The sequence below is a fragment of the Bombina bombina genome, chromosome 4 (assembly GCF_027579735.1).
Source record: "Bombina bombina isolate aBomBom1 chromosome 4, aBomBom1.pri, whole genome shotgun sequence".
Taxonomy (NCBI): Eukaryota; Metazoa; Chordata; class Amphibia; order Anura; family Bombinatoridae; genus Bombina; species Bombina bombina.
Window position 1 is genome coordinate 1,093,866,364 of NC_069502.1, and position 16,926 is coordinate 1,093,883,289.

The 16,926-nt window shown below is 40.1% G+C and overlaps 1 protein-coding gene across 1 annotated transcript in view; it reads left to right on the plus strand.

Annotated features, from left to right (window-relative positions):
• The window catches only part of THADA (THADA armadillo repeat containing), a 1,857,831-nt gene that overhangs the window by 1,538,719 nt on the left and 302,186 nt on the right, over nt 1-16,926 (plus strand). The gene's annotated exons all lie outside the window — the stretch shown is intronic.

A 16,926-nucleotide genomic window follows, 5' to 3' on the forward strand; every position in this document is an offset into this window, starting at 1 on the left:
CTTTAACTCTGAATTTTCATTAAAAGACAGACAAAATCATTCAGTTCCAACTTTTTGGAATTTGAGTGAGGAATTAAACTCTAGACACATGTTGTTTTAAACATATATATATATATATATATATATATATATATATATATATATATATATATATATATATATATATATATATATATATATATATACAACAAAATTTAAAATTAGGGGGAGGTAAAAGGTGAGTTTAAAATCCTCCACTATGCAAAAAATATAGAGAAAATATCTCATTGTGTAGTTCATTAACAAATCTAGATAGACCATAAGGCTTGTTTATCCCACAGAAAACCTCTAGAATACATTGTTTACAATGCAGCAAAGGATTCTGGGTAATATATGCAAATCAGGTTCACAATGAAGCACCTTTTTACTTCAAGTCTGCTTTTCAGCAGATTCCATTAACGCCAAAGCATTGCTGTTCACACAGCTTATAAGCTTAGCTAGGGTTAGTGCAGTGAGTCATTGTGAACCTAATTTTTTATATCTTACCCAGAATCCTTTGTAAACAATGTATTCTAGAGGTTTTCTGTGGGAAAAACAAGCCTTCTGGTCTGTCTAGATTTGTTAATGAACTAAACAATGAGATATTTTCTCTCTCTCTATGTATATATATATATATATATATATATATATATATAATATATGTATATGTTGCGGGTAAAGTCAGATATTGGGTAATCCTAGGATTACCTGGGTAAAACGGACATTACCCAAGCGGCTGTGGGTAAAGCCCGATATAGGATCATACATATATAGCATGCACTGTAATTCCCCCATCTTTACTATCTTTTTTACCTCCGCCTGGGGGGTTCAAGGGGGGGGCGAAGCCTCCTTGTAAACCTCATTCACCAAGGTTCACTTAGGGTAGATGCCAGAGGATCGGCAGGATGCCTTCCTTGAACCCCCCCCCCCCCCCAGTTAAAGGCAAAAGATAAAGTGTAGATGGAGGCATTACAGTACATCGGGCTTTACCCACTGCCGCTTGGGTAATAGATTACCCGGATTTCTTACTTTACCCGTAACGTATATAAAACAAAAGTCTAAAGGTCCTTGTATCAATAGGGTAATACTGATTACTGAAAGCTCACAAACACTGCCCTCAGGTTCCATAACACAAACCATAAAATCTTAGCAGCTGCTACTCTATATTAAAAGGATGTAACACTCAGGCACAGTCAACACCAAAATTGTTATTATTTAAAAAGATAGCTAACCCCTTTACTACCCATTTCCCAGCTTTGCTTAACCAACATTGTTAATATACTTCTGCCTGTTTCTGCCTCTTATCACATGCTTTTTTATTAGCTTTTCACAACAAGAGACTGCTAATCCATGTGGACCATATAGATAACATTGTGCTCTCTCCCGTAGAGTTGTGCATGACACTGCACTAATTGGCTAAATGCAAGTCAAAAGATAATAAATAAATAGTCATGTGATCAGGGCTATCAAAAGAGGCTTAGAAACAAGGTAATCAGAGGTAAAACTATATTAATATAACAATGTTGGTTATGGGTAATAAAGGGATTGTCTATATTTTTAAACAAACACAATTTTGTAGTAGACTCCCTTTTACTGTTCCATTGCACAGAATAACCATCTACGTCTAATGAACCTATATGTCAAGGCCTACTTCCTTGGGCCTAGTTTTTGTAAAGTTTCTCATTGTGATCTACTTGTGGGTGTAATTCTAGGCAAATATTTAATGTTCTAATGTTACCCTAGCTTTTCTCATAGAAAATGCTAGTTTATTTTTATTTGAGTTTATAATTGTTGCTCAGAATATGCTTGTGCACAGCACAATTACACACTTGTTTTTAGAGAGACGTAAAAAGACAAAATAGACTTCTTTGGTAGTGCTCGGTTAATATGATGCTAATAAACTTATTTATAAGTAAAAAAAATCGTGAAAGCAAATATATTGTGAAAATTGTTTCTAGTGTTTCCAAATCAAACAAACACACTGCTCTGCATTTCAAATTCAACATTTATATCCCTTTAATTGTAGGCCTATTTATCACTACCAGAAAACAGGGACATAACTTATTCTTGGGGGCTACTTGTTAGCATTCCTGATTTGTTAATACACATTTCACTAATTAAATGTCATTTTAATATGTCTATAAGATAAAGAATATACGATATTTAAATGTTGTAACAGTGTATGTCCTCATCGTATAACCAAATAGCATAGCACTGAAAGGGTTAAACTAATGAATAATTGTGAAGGAAAGCTGGCACTGGGGAGCAGCTGGTGAGAAGAATAGGGGAAGCGTTTTTACACATTGTTTCTTAAAGGGACACTCAAGTAAAAATTAACTTTTACGATTCAGAAAGAGCGTGCAGTTTTAAGACACTTTCCCATTTACTTCCATTATCAAACTCTTTTTATATTCACACTTTCTGGGGAATAAAATCCTATACTAGTCTGTGATTGGCTGATGTCTGTCACATGATAGAGGGGGCTGGAAAATAGGAGAAAAAATTAATTTATCAGAAAAAAATCTACTGCTATGTTGCACTCACCTTTTCAATATGATATCCCAGTGAACCATCATCAGCCTTTTTGGCACAGCTGGTATAGGTTTTGCATTCCCAAAAGTTATTTAGAATAGGAAACCATTGCAGTCATATTTGTATTTGCACAGGACAAGTGAATTCATCTATGCAGCACAACCATCTTCCTAGATTTTGCTAATAGTATTTTATGGACAGCAGCTGGCCCCAGCGATCTGGTACCACATAATCAATGTGCTAGCACTGGCTGAATAAATATGCTCTTTGCTTTATGATTTTGAGTGTGAGGCTTAATGCAAAATAAACAAATCTTCCCTTATCAGCTCACAATTTAATTTATTAGACAACTCTGGTGGCTATAGAGAAACACCAGACAAGGAAACCATGCTGTAAATATTCTGCCTGCAGACATATAGAGCCTTTCAGCATGACTGCTACTGTGATTAAAGAGCTAATTGCTAAAGAGGAACTCATCCCAACCATACAAAAGTCTCCTGAAAGCTTTGCTGCCCATTAAAGAATACCACTTGTGTTTAACTATTTGTAAGGTTTAAACATAGCTTATTGGTGCAGCAAGTCAGTGATCATCTGGCTAGAAAAGAGTTAATTGTAAAGTGTAGGAAAATGTGCACAAAGCTTTATATCTCATGACTGCTTATGCAACTTGCTTTTAATATATTGTGCTCCAATGTGATACTTGGCACGGTTAAGTTAGAAGTGTCTTGCTTATTAAAAAGTTGCCATGATTATTTTCTTGATTCCTTTAGATAAGTGTTTAGCTTCCATTATATAGGACCACCGTTTATTTAAAATATTTGTTCTTATTTGCACTTGCTGGGCTTTAAACAAAAATATTATTTTATTGTGCTTTACACCAACATCAGAAAATGTGACTGGCAAATTACACCAATGATTAGACCAAACAGGAACAGTCTGACTATTCAAAATATATAGTTTACACACATAAGCACCCACACAACTAAAAAAGCCCTTGTGAATAAAGACAAATAAACCTTTCTAAAATGGTTGCTATGCACCCGTCTGAAGAAACCTTACAGAGATCTAGAAAAATATAACAAATTTACGCCTAGATTTAGAGTTTGGCGGTAGCCGTCAAAACCAGCGTTAGAGGCTCCTAACGCTGGTTTTTACCGCCCGCTGGTATTTGGAGTCAGTCATTAAAGGGTCTAACGCTCACTTTGCAGCCGCGACTTTTCCATACCGCAGATCCCCCTACGCCAATTGCGTATCCTATCTTTTCAATGGGATCTTTCTAACGCCGGTATTTAGAGTCTTGGCTGAAGTGAGCGTTAGAAATCTAACGACAAAACTCCAGCTGCAGAAAAAAAACAGGAGTTAAGAGCTTTTTGGGCTAACGCCGGTTCATAAAGCTCTTAACTACTGTGCTTTAAAGTACACTAACACCCATAAACTACCTATGTACCCCTAAACCGAGGCCCCCCCACATTGCCGCCACTCGATTATTTTTTTTTAACCCCTAATCTGCCGACCGCACACCGCCGCCAGCTATGTTATACTTATGTACCCCTAATCTGCTGCCCCTAACACCGCCGACCCCTATATTATATTTATTAACCCCTAATCTGCCCCCCTCAATGTCGCCGACACCTACCTACACTTATTAACCCCTAATCTGCCGACCGGACCTCGCCGCTACTATAATAAAGTTATTAACCCGTAATCCGCCTCACTCCCGCCTCAATAACCCTATAATAAATAGTATTAACCCCTAATCTGCCCTCCCTAACCTCACCGACACCTAACTTCAAGTATTAACTCCTAATCTGCCTACCGGACCTCACCGCTACTATAATAAATGTATTAACCCCTAAAGCTAAGTCTAACCATAGCCTTAACACCCCCTAAGTTAAATATAATTTAAATCTAACGAAATAAATTAACTGTTATTAAATAAATTATTCCTATTTAAAGCTAAATACTTACCTGTAAAATAAACCCTAATATAGCTACAATATAAATAATAATTATATTGAAGCTATTTTAGGATTAATATTTATTTTACAGGCAACTTTGTAATTATTTTAACCAGGTACAATAGCTATTAAATAGTTAATAACTATTTAATAGCTACCTAGTTAAAATAATTACAAAATTACCTGTAAAATAAATCCTAACCTAAGTTACAATTAAACCCTACACTATCAATAAATTAATTAAATAAAATACCTACAATTAAATACAATTAAATAAACTAACTAAAGTACAAAAAATAAAAAAGAACTAAGTTACAAAAAATAAAAAAATATTTACAAACATAAGAAAAATATTACAACAATTTTAAACTAATTACACCTACTCTAAGCCCCCTAATAAAATAACAAAGCCCCCCAAAATAAAAAAATGCCCTACCCTATTCTAAAATTAAAATAGAAAAGCTCTTTTACCTTACCAGCCCTTAAAAGGGCCATTTGCGGGGCATGCCCCAAAGAATTCAGCTCTTTTGCCTGGAAAAAAACATACAATACCCCCCCAACATTACAACCCACCACCCACATACCCCTAATCTAACCCAAACCCCCCTTTAATAAACCTAACACTAAGCCCCTGAAGATCTTCCTACCTTATCTTCACCTCGCCGGGTATCAGCGATCCGTCCAGGCTCCGATGTCTTGATCCAAGCCCAAGCTGGGGGCTGAAGACATCCATCCTCCGGCTGAAGTCTTGATCCAAGCGGGCAGAAGAGGACATCCGGACCGGCAAACATCTTCATCCAGGAGGCATCTTCTATGTTCTTCCATCCGATGACGACCGGCTCCATCTTGAAGACCTCCAGCGCGGATCCATCCTCTTCTTCCGACGACCAGCCAATCAGAATCAAGTTCAATCCGATTGGCTGATCCGATCAGCCAATCAGATTGAGCTCGCATTCTATTGGCTGATTGGAACAGCCAATAGAATGCGAGCTCAATCTGATTGGCTGATTGGATCAGTCAATCGGATTGAACTTGAATCTGATTGGCTGATTCCATCAGCCAATCAAAATTTTCCTACCTTAATTCCGATTGGCTGATAGAATCCTATCAGCCAATCGGAATTCGAGGGACACCATCTTGGATGACGTCCCTTAAAGGAACCTTCATTCGCCGTCTAGTCGTCGGAAGAAGAGGATGGATCCGCGCTGGAGGTCTTCAAGATGGAGCCGGTCGTCATCGGATGGAAGAACATAGAAGATGCCTCCTGGAAGAAGATGTTTGCCGGGATGTCCTCTTCTGCCCGCTTGGATCAAGACTTCAGCCGGAGGATGGATGTCTTCAGCCCCCCGCTTGGGCTTGGATCAAGACATCGGAGCCTGGACGGATCGCTGATACCCGGCGAGGTGAAGATAAGGTAGGAAGATCTTCAGGGGCTTAGTGTTAGGTTTATTTAAGGGGGGTTTGGGTTAGATTAGGGGTATGTGGGTGGTGGGTTGTAATGTTGGGGGGGTGGTATTGTATGTTTTTTTTCCATGCAAAAGAGCTGAATTCTTTGGGGCATGCCCCGCAAATGGCCCTTTTAAGGGCTGGTAAGGTAAAAGAGCTTTTCTATTTTAATTTTAGAATAGGGTAGGGCATTTTTTTTATTTTAGGGGGCTTTGTTATTTTATTAGGGGGCTTAGAGTAGGTGTAATTAGTTTAAAATTGTTGTAATATTTTTCTAATGTTTGTAAATATTTTTTTAGTTTTTGTAACTTAGTTCTTTTTTATTTTTTGTACTTTAGTTAGTTTATTTAATTGTATTTAATTGTAGGTATTTTATTTAATTAATTTATTGATAGTGTAGTGTTAGGTTTAATTGTAGATAATTGTAGGTATTTAATTTAATTAATTTATTGCTAGTGTAGTGTTAGGTTAGGTTTAATTGTAACTTAGGTTAGGATTTATTTTACAGGTAATTTTGTAATTATTTTAACTAGGTAACTATTAAATAGTTATTAACTATTTAATAGCTATTGTACCTGGTTAAAATAAATACAAAGTTGCCTGTAAAATAAATATAAATCCTAAAATAGCTACAATATAATTATAATTTATATTGTAGCTATATTAGGGTTTATTTTACAGGTAAGTATTTAGCTTTAAATAGGAATAATTTATTTAATAAGAGTTAATTTATTTCGTTAGAATAAAATTATATTTAACTTAGGGGGGTGTTAGGGTTATGGTTAGACTTAGCTTTAGGGGTTAAAACATTTATTATAGTAGCGGTGAGGTCCGGTCGGCAGATTAGGGGTTAATAAATATAATATAGGGGTCGGCGGTGTTAGGGGCAGCAGATTAGGGGTACATAGCTATAATGTAGGTTGCAGCGGTGTACGGAGCGGCAGATTAGGGGTTAAAAATAATATGCAGGGGTCAGCGATAGCGGGGGCGGCAGATTAGGGGTTAATAAGTGTAAGGTTAGGGGTGTTTAGACTCGGGGTACATGTTAGGGTGTTACCATAGGAAACAATGGGGCTGCGTTAGGAGCTTAACGCTGCTTTTTTGCAGGGTTTTTTTTTTCAGCTCAAACTGCCCCATTGTTTCCTATGGGGGAATCGTGCACGAGCACGTTTTTTAAGCTGGCCCGCGTCCGTAAGCACCGCTGGTATCGAGAGTTGCAGTGGCGGTAAATTATGCTCTACGCTCCTTTTTTGGAGCCTAACGCACTGAAAACGCAGCCATTCTGTGAACTCTAAATACCAGCGGTATTTAAAAGGTGCGGGGGGAAAAAAGCATGCGTTAGCTACGCGGGTCGTTACCGACAAAACTCTAAATCTAGCCGTTAGTTAATTAAATAACAGAATGTATGACACCTGTAAAAGGGGCGGAAACAAAAACCTTAATACATGTTACAGGATCAAAATCTAGATATCCAACACTCAGTAACTAACAACTGGGAGTGCAGTATACTGTACTAGTAAGTATATACAGAACATGATACTGTTCTTATTTAGTTTAGAGATTATTTGTACATTATGGCCATACTCTGCTTAAGTCACAAGCTTACAGTAAGTCTCCATATAGTATTGGTTTTAACATTTAAACGTGTCTGTCTTGTGGGCAAAATCCTTCCTGTTTCTTACTTTAAAATAGAATCATACTCCCTGACTTTACAGTAAGATTCCTACAACACCTTGGTTGGGTTAGTGTCTATCCAATGGAAGATGATCAGTCTTACCATTTTTAATAGAAATCCACGTTTGATTAACAATTTTGTAATAACAGTATAGGTCATTTTATTAAGGAAAATCGTGCAGCATTCTAAACTTCTCTGTATATGTTTGTATGGTACTCTGACACCCCTTGTGTAGCTATTTGTCCTCATTAACAACACTCTCAAATATATATATAAACATTTTATTTTAGCCGTGTTAACGAATTACTATAGAATGTCTGTTTAGGACAAGTCTGTGTCCCATAATAGAGGTGACCTTATTTTTTTTATCTTTAAAGAAAATTGTAATGTCTATCTTTAGTTTTAATCTGGGGAATTTACATCTGATCCGGGGTTTACACACAGCTCTCAAGAGTTTTTTTGTTTTTTTTAAACAAGCTTTATTGTAAGAGAAAGTATGATACAATTAGGGCAATAATTGAAGATACATTCAAAATTAGCAGTCTGTAGTGGGTGTGTATTTACCCTGCCGTATCGCACGGCTTTAATCCTTGATAAGTTCAAAGTAGTATAATCCATGTCTTTAGGAAAGAGGTAACATAATAATTCCACCTATTTGAGCTTGTTATACGACAGTTTACATTATTCATGACAAAAACAATATTAGTATTATTAACAACTCTAAATGAAAATGCATATTACACATCAGAAGAAATAGGCATTATAGTGCTAGACATGGTCTGTGTTTCATTTCCTCTGTCTACACTGAGGGAGTACCTTTTGTATGCCTATAAGGGAGGTATGAAAGGGTGAAGTAGGGAGTGAGCAGAGGACAGCAGAAGAAATAAAAAGGGGGGGGGAGGAGGGGGAAGGAAGGGGGGATGCGGGTAGTTTTTAACAGATGAGAGCTCCGAAGGGAATCACCAGAATATGTGTGTAAGTGTCCCGCCCTATCAGTCTACAGGCCTTTGCCCTCCCATGTCAGTTGCATGATTTCATGAGTGATGGTTTTACCTATTTTCCCGTAGTGATAACGCTCTAGCCGAAGCTCCTGCAAGCTTGATGTCCATTGTGTTTTCCAGTATTTTGGGATTAACTCCTTTGCTGTGCCGAACATCAGAATCAGTAGGAGGTATTTAGCCTCACCAGACACTTTGGGTAATTCGTGGTGATCCCGAGGACCCTGACGATTTCTGAGAGCACCCCATCCCAAAAATGACGGATGTGTGGGCACAACCACCACACATGAAGAAGTGTGCCCTCCTCACCGCAGCCTGTCCAGCACTCCTCGTTTGTGTTTGGGTATATTTTCTTAATCCTCTGGGGAGATAACATTGGCTCAAGAATTGGTAGTGCATTTCTTGGATTCTAGCTGATACAGAAGATTTCTTGGCTTTCTCGAATATGTTATACCATTCTTTGACCTCTATGACATGACCTAGCTCGCGATGCCAAGCGTGTACATATAATGGGAGAGTGGTTTCCCCTCTTGTAAGTAATAGTTTGTAAAGTAGCAAGATTAGATGTTTTGGGGGTTGGAATGCTGTGCACAGACTCTCAAAAGGAGTTTTTTTCTGTTACAGTGGGTTTTGTCTCTATGTGTTGAGTAGTAGTGAGTGAGCTGTGCCATACAGAACCATGAAGAGATTGTTTGACCGTCCCAGTCTACGAGCTCAGCCTGTGGTTTGATTTTCTCTTGGTGCAAGACATGTGTTATTGTGTTGTCAGACAAAGCCTATAAGTATGTAGGTCCACACGTTTCCCACCCCAGTCCAATGTCAGGGTTTCCTCTTACCTGTGTCAGAGGTGAGTGCGGGATAGAGATGTAGTTCTCCACGCGGATTAGATTGATCCACATTGAGAACACCTCCTCTAGCAGTGGGTATTGTTTGATCAAACCAGGCCGGCAAGCAGGCGCCACCCATGCCAAAGATCCAATGTTGCCCCTCCCATGCCAAAGATCCAATGCTGCAGTATCTCACAGTCTATCTGTGCCCACAGGGTTATGACACCACTTGACCAATCTTTGAAGGTTTATGGCTTTACGGTAGGCCTCCAGATGTGGGACGCCAACCCCCCTCCCCCTCTCTCTTGGAAGATACATCGTTTTATGCTTGATTCTAGGTTTAATCCTATTCCATATGTATGTCTCTATAGCCACCTGTATTTGGTGTAGGAAGTGTGAGTATCTGGAGATGGGAAGTTTGCAGAATATAAAGGACCCTGGGTAAGATATTCATTTTGACAATATTTATGCGATCCATCCATTTTTATTTCTCCAACTGGAGAGGTCTCTTAGGACATCGTCTCTAATGCTCTTGTAGTTAAGGTCTACTAGTTCCCTCACCTGTGGTGTAAGAGTGATGCCCAGGTATTTAAGGGAGAGTGGCGCTATTTTGATGGGGCACTTTTGTCTCAAGTTGTCAAAAATACTGTGGGGTTCCGTTATATTCAGTATTTCTAATTTTGAAGGGCTAAGGAGGAAGTCTGATACCGCTCCGTATTCGTCGGGATTGTGTCTGAAATTGTTAGGAGGATATCATTTGTATACATTGCAATTTTGTGTTCAGTCTTACCTACTGTGATACCTTTTATTGTTGGGTTAGCGTGGATTTTAATAATATAGATAAAAGGAGCGCCACCCTCAAAAGGGGGGGGGGGATAAAGTGTGTAGTGAAGATATGTGAGTGAGGTATCTTTTTAAATCCCTCTAAGGGTTAAAAGAACAGAGAAACTGATATTTCATAAATTACACTTCAGTTCACAGGATATACGTGATAGCTGCCAAAGAAGATGATGGCTGCTAAGAGAAGCCATCATCTTCTTTTGCAGCTATCACTTCTCAAAGACTATATATTTTTTCACGCACTCTGGCATTAGGTGTAGAGTATAAAGAAAAAACTCTGTTGACGAACTTGGGTCCGAATCCATACTTAACCAGGGTGTGGCGCATGAATGACCAGTTCACCCGGTCAAAGCCTTCTCCGCGTCGGTTGATACCAAAGCCAGGGGGACAGAATTAATGTGAGCATGGGTAATTAGTTGCAAGACTTTGAGGGTATTGTCTCAGGCTTTTTGTGTGGGTATAAATCCCACTTGGTCTGTTGAGACCAGTTGGGGCAAAAAGCTATTCAACCTATTGGCTAATACTTTGGCAAGAATTTTAACGTCCGAATTAAGCAAGGATATAGGGCGGTAGTTCTCCAGTTTGTAGGTGGGCCTGTCTGGCTTAGGAAGCACAATAATATGGGCTTCCAGCATAGTAGGAGGGAGGACTAGGGAATCAGTCAACTGGTTAAAAATTGTCAGCAAACGGGGCGCTAGGATTTCAGGAAAAGATTTGTAATACTTAAAACTAAAGCCGTCAGGGCCTGGACTCCTGCCATGAGAGGGCTGTGTCACAGATGCCGAAGGATTGGAGGGTTTGGAGCAAAAGAGGGTGGTCAACAGTGTCAAAGGCTGAGGACAGATCAAGGAGGATAAGCAGAGAAAAGTGGCCTTTTGATTTTGCTGTAAGTAGATCATTGGTAACCTTTAACAATTGCTGTCTCTGTGGAGTGATGGGACGAAATCCAGATTGCAGTGGGTCAAGGAGGGAGTTTGATGTAAGGAAATGGGATAGGCGTGCATATACTAGTTTTTCAAGAAGCTTTGAGGCGAGAGGGAGGAGGGAAATAGGGCGGTAGTTGGATGGGGAGGTAGGATCAAGGGAAGGTTTTTTGATGATAGGTATGACTAGTTCATGTTTCAGAGATGAGTAAAATATACCGGTATACACAGTATTACAGTAGCAGTTGCATAAGGAAACAATGGGGTACATAAAACATAATATTACAGAAGTACTTGCCTTGCCCCTTGCCCAATCCTTGTCCAATTCTTGTATAATTCTATTGTTAATGCCTCACTTATAAAATGTTCACTTAATTCATGTATAATTCTATTGTTAATGCCTCACTTATAAAATGTTCACTTAATTCATGTATAATTCTATTGTTAAAAGGGACACTGAACCCAATTGTTATATTTCTCTTGCAAGGTGTATCCAGTCCACGGATCATCCATTACTTGTGGGATATTCTCATTCCCAACAGGAAGTTGCAAGAGGACACCCACAGCAGAGCTGTCTATATAGCTCCTCCCCTAACTGCCATACCTAGTCATTCTCTTGCAACTCTCAACAAACATGGAGGTAGTAAGAGAGAAGTGGTGAAATGTAGCTGTTATTTTACTTCAATCAAAAGTTTATTATTTTTAAATGGTACCGGAGTTGTACTATTTTGTTCCAGGCAGAAAATAGAAGAATCTGCCTGTGATTTCTATGATCTTAGCAGGTTGTAACTAAGATCCATTGCTGTTCTCACACATGACTGAAGAGAGAGAGATAACTTCAGCGGGGGAATGGCATGCAGGTTATTCTGCTATGAGGTATGTGCAGTTAAGATTTTTCTAGAAGATGTGAATGCTAGAAAATGCTGCTGATGCCAAATTTATGTAAGGTAAGCCTGATACAGTGATTTAATAGCGACTGGTATCATGCTTATTTTCTGAGGTAATACTCTTTTATATTTGTAATATAAAACGTTTGCTGGCATGTTTAAACGTTTTTATATATACTTTGGTGATAAAACTTTATTGGGGCCTAGTTTTTTCCACATGGCTGGCTTAAATTTGCCTAGAAACAGTTTCCTGAGGCTTTCCACTGTGTTACAATGAGTGGGAGGGGCCTAATTTAGCGCTTTTTTGCGAAGTAACTTTTACAGACTGAGACATCCAGCTTCCTCCAAGGGTCTTCTGAATGCTATGGGACATCTCTAAAGAGCTCTTGGGCTTTCCAAAATCGTTTTGTTGGGAAGGTAGGCCCACAACAAGGCTGTGGCAGTTTGGTGTGACTGTTAAAAAACGTCTAGATCGTTTTTTTTGATCCGGTTTTTGAACTAAGGGGTTAATCATCCATTTGCAAGTGGGTGCAATGCTCTGTTAGCCTATTATACACACTGTAAAAATTTCGTTTGATTTACTGCCTTTTTTTACTGTTTTTCAAATTCTGAAAAAATGTGTTTCTCTTAAAGGCACAGTACCGTTTATTATATTTGCTTGTTAACTTGATTTAAAGTGTTTTCCAAGCTTGCTAGTCTCATTGCTAGTCTGTATAAACATGTCTGACATAGAGGAAACTCCTTGTTCATTATGTTTAAAAGCCATTGTGGAGCCCCCTCTTAGAATGTGTACCAAATGTACTGATTTCACTTTAAGCAATAAAGATCATACTCTGTCTTTAAAAAATTTATCACCAGAGGAATCTGACGAGGGGGAAGTTATGCCGACTAACTCTCCCCACGTGTCAGATCCTTTGACTCCCGCTCAAGGGACTCACGCCCAAATGGCGATAGTACATCTAGGGCGCCCATAGCGTTTACTTTACAAGACTTGGCGGCAGTCATGGATAATACACTGTCAGCGGTATTAGCCAAACTACCTGAATTTAGAGGAAAGCGAGATAGCTCTGGAGTTAGACGAAATACAGAGCATACTGACGCTTTAAGAGCTATGTCTGATACTGCCTCACAATATGCAGAAGCTGAAGAAGGAGAGCTTCGTTCTGTGTGTGATATTCTGACTCAGGGAAGATGATGCAACCTGATTCTGATATTTCTACATTTAAATTTAAGCTTGAACACCTCCGCGTGTTACTCAGGGAGGTTTTAGCTGCTCTGAATGACTGTGATACAATTGCAGTGCCAGAGAAATTGTGTAGACTGGATAAATACTATGCAGTGCCGGTGTGCACTGATGTTTTTCCAATACTTAAAAGGTTTACAGAAATTATTACTAAGGAATGGGATAGGCCAGGTGTGCCCTTCTCTCCCCCTCCTATTTTTAGATTTTTTTTTCCAATAGACGCCACCACACGGGACTTATGGCAGACAGTTCCTAAGGTGGAGGGAGCAGTTTCTACTCTAGCAAAGCGTACTACTATCCCTGTCGAGGACAGTTGTGCTTTCTTAGATCCAATGGATAAAAAGTTAGAGGGTTACCTTAAGAAAATGTTTATTCAACAAGGTTTTATCCTACAGCCCCTTGCATGCATTGCTCCTGTCACTGGTGCTGCGGCGTTCTGGTTTGAGTCTCTGGAAGAGGCTCTACAGGTAGCGACTCCATTGGATAACATACTTGACAAGCTTAGAGCACTTAAGCTAGCCAATTCTTTTGTTTCTGATGCCATTGTTCATTTGACTAAACTAACGGCTAAGAATTCTGGTTTTGCTATCCAGGCGCGCAGAGTGCTATGGCTTAAATCATGGTCAGCTGACGTTACTTCAAAGTCTAAGCTGCTTAACATTCCCTTCAAGGGGCAGACCCTATTTGGGCCTGGTTTGAAGGAGATTATTGCTGATATCACTGGAGGAAAAGGTCATGCCCTTCCTCAGGATAGGTCCAAATCAAGGGCCAAACAGTCTAATTTTCGTGCCTTTCGAAACTTCAAGGCAAGTGCGGCATCAACTTCCTCTAATGCAAAACAAGAGGGAACTTTTGCTCAGTCCAAGACGGTCTGGAGATCTAACCAGACCTGGAACAAGGGTAAGCAGGCCAAAAAGCCTGCTGCTGCCTCTAAGACAGCATGAAGGAACGGTCCCCTATCCGATAACGGATCTAGTAGGGGGCAGACTTTCGCTCTTCGCCCAGGCGTGGACAAGAGATGTTCAGGATCCCTGGGCGTTGGAAATTATATCCCAGGGATATCTTCTGGACTTCAAAGCTTCCCCTCCAAAAGGGAGATTTCACCTTTCACAATTATCTGCAAACCAGATAAAGAGAGAGGCATTCTTACACTGTGTACAAGACCTCCTAGTTATGGGAGTGATCCATCCAGTTCCAAAGGAGGAACAGGGACAGGGATTTTACTCAAATCTGTTTGTAGTTCCCAAAAAAGAGGGAACCTTCAGACCAATTTTGGATCTAAAGATCTTAAACAAATTCCTCAGAGTTCCATCATTCAAGATGGAGACTATTCGTACCATCCTACCTATGATCCAGGAGGGTCAAAACATGACTACAGTGGATTTAAAGGATGCTTATCTTCACATTCCGATACACAAAGATCATCATCGGTTTCCCAGGTTTGCCTTCCTAGACAGGCATTACCAGTTTGTAGCTCTTCCCTTTGGGCAAGCTACAGCCCCAAGAATTTTTACGAAGGTTCTGGGGTCGTTTCTGGCGGTCCTAAGGCCACGGGGCATAGCAGTAGCCCCTTATTTAGACGACATCCTGATTCAGGCGTCAAACTTCAAAATTGCCAAGTCTCATACGGACATAGTGTTGGCATTTCTGAGGTCGCATGGGTGGAAGGTGAACGAGGGGGAAGTTATGCCCCCCTCGTTCTCTATCCCCCCTTACAATAGTTTCCTTCCTAGGGACTCTGATAGATTCTGTAGAAATGAAAATTTACCTGATAACCTGAGTCCAGGTTATCAAAACTTCTAAATTCCTGCAGTGTTTTTTATTCCATCCCTCGCCCTTCGGTGGCTCAGTGCATGGAAGTAATCGGCTTAATGGTAGCTGCAATGGACATAGTGCCGTTTGCACGCCTACATCTCAGACCGCTGCAACTCTGCATGCTCAGTCAGTGGAATGGGGATTACACAGATTTGTCCCCTCTACTAAATCTGGATCAAGAGACCAGGGATTCTCTTCTCTGGTGGCTATCTCGGGTCCATCTGTCCAAAGGTATGACCTTTCGCAGGCCAGATTGGACAATTGTGACGACAGATGCCAGCCTTCTAGGTTGGAGTGCAGTCTGGAACTCCCTGAAGGCTCAGGGATCGTGGACTCAGGAGGAGTCACTCCTTCCAATAAACATTCTGGAACTAAGAGCGATATTCAATGCTCTTCAGGCTTGGCCTCATTTAGCGACAATGAGGTTCATCAGATTTCAGTCGGACAACATCATGACTGTGGCTTACATCAACCATCAAGGGGGAACAAGGAGTTCCCTAGCGATGTTAGAAGTCTCAAAGATAATTCGCTGGGCAGAGATTCACTCTTGCCACCTATCAGCTATCCATATCCCAGGTGTAGAGAACTTGGAGGCAGATTTTCTAAGTCGTCAGACTTTTCATCCGGGGGAGTGGGAACTCCATCCGGAGGTGTTTGCTCAATTGGTTCATCATCATGGCGTCTCGCCAGAATGTCAAGCTTCCTTGTTACGGATCCAGGTCCAGGGACCCCAAGGCAACGCTGATAGATGCTCTAGCAGCGCCTTGGTCCTTCAACCTGGCTTATGTGTTTCCACCATTTCCTCTGCTCCCTCGTCTGATTGCCAAAATCAAGCAGGAGAGAGCATCAGTGATTTTGATAGCGCCTGCGTGGCCACGCAGGACTTGGTATGCAGATCTGGTGGACATGTCATCCTTTCCACCATGGACTCTGCCGCTGAGACAGGACCTTCTACTTCTAGGTCCTTTCAACCATCCAAATCTAATTTCTCTGAGGCTGACTGCCTGGAGATTGAACGCTTGATTTTATCAAAGCGTGGTTTCTCCGAGTCAGTCATTGATACCTTAAAGGGACACTGTACTCAAATTTTTTCTTTTGTGATTCAGATAGAGCATGCCATTTTAAGCAACTTTCTAATGTACTCCTATTATCAATTTTTCTTCATTCTCTTGGTATGTTTATTTGAAAAGCAAGAATTTAAGTTTAGATGCCGGCCCATTTTTTGTGAACAACCTAGGTTGTCCTTGCTGATTGGACAGCACCAATAAACAAATGCTGTCCATGGTTCTGAACCACAAATTTGCTGGCTCCTTAGCTTAGATGCCTTCTTTTTCAAATAAAGATATCAAGAGAACGAAGAAAAATTGATAACAGAAGTAAATTAGAAAGTTGCTTAAAATTTCAGGCTCTAGCCGAATCATGAAAGAAAAAATTTGGGTTCAGTATCCCTTTAATTCAGGCACGAAAGCCTGTCACCAGGAAAATCTATCATAAGATATGGCGGAAATATCTTTATTGGTGTGAATCCAAGGGCTACTCATGGAGTAAAGTCAGGATTCCCGGGATATTATCTTTTCTCCAAGAAGGATTGGAGAAAGGATTGTCAACTAGTTCCTTAAAGGGACAGATTTCTGCGCTATCTATTCTTTTGCACAAGCGTCTGGCGGATGTCCCAGACGTTCAGGCATTTTGTCAGGCTTTAGTTAGAATCAAGCCTGTGTTTAAACCTGTTGCTCCACCATGGAGTTTAAATTTGGTTCTTAA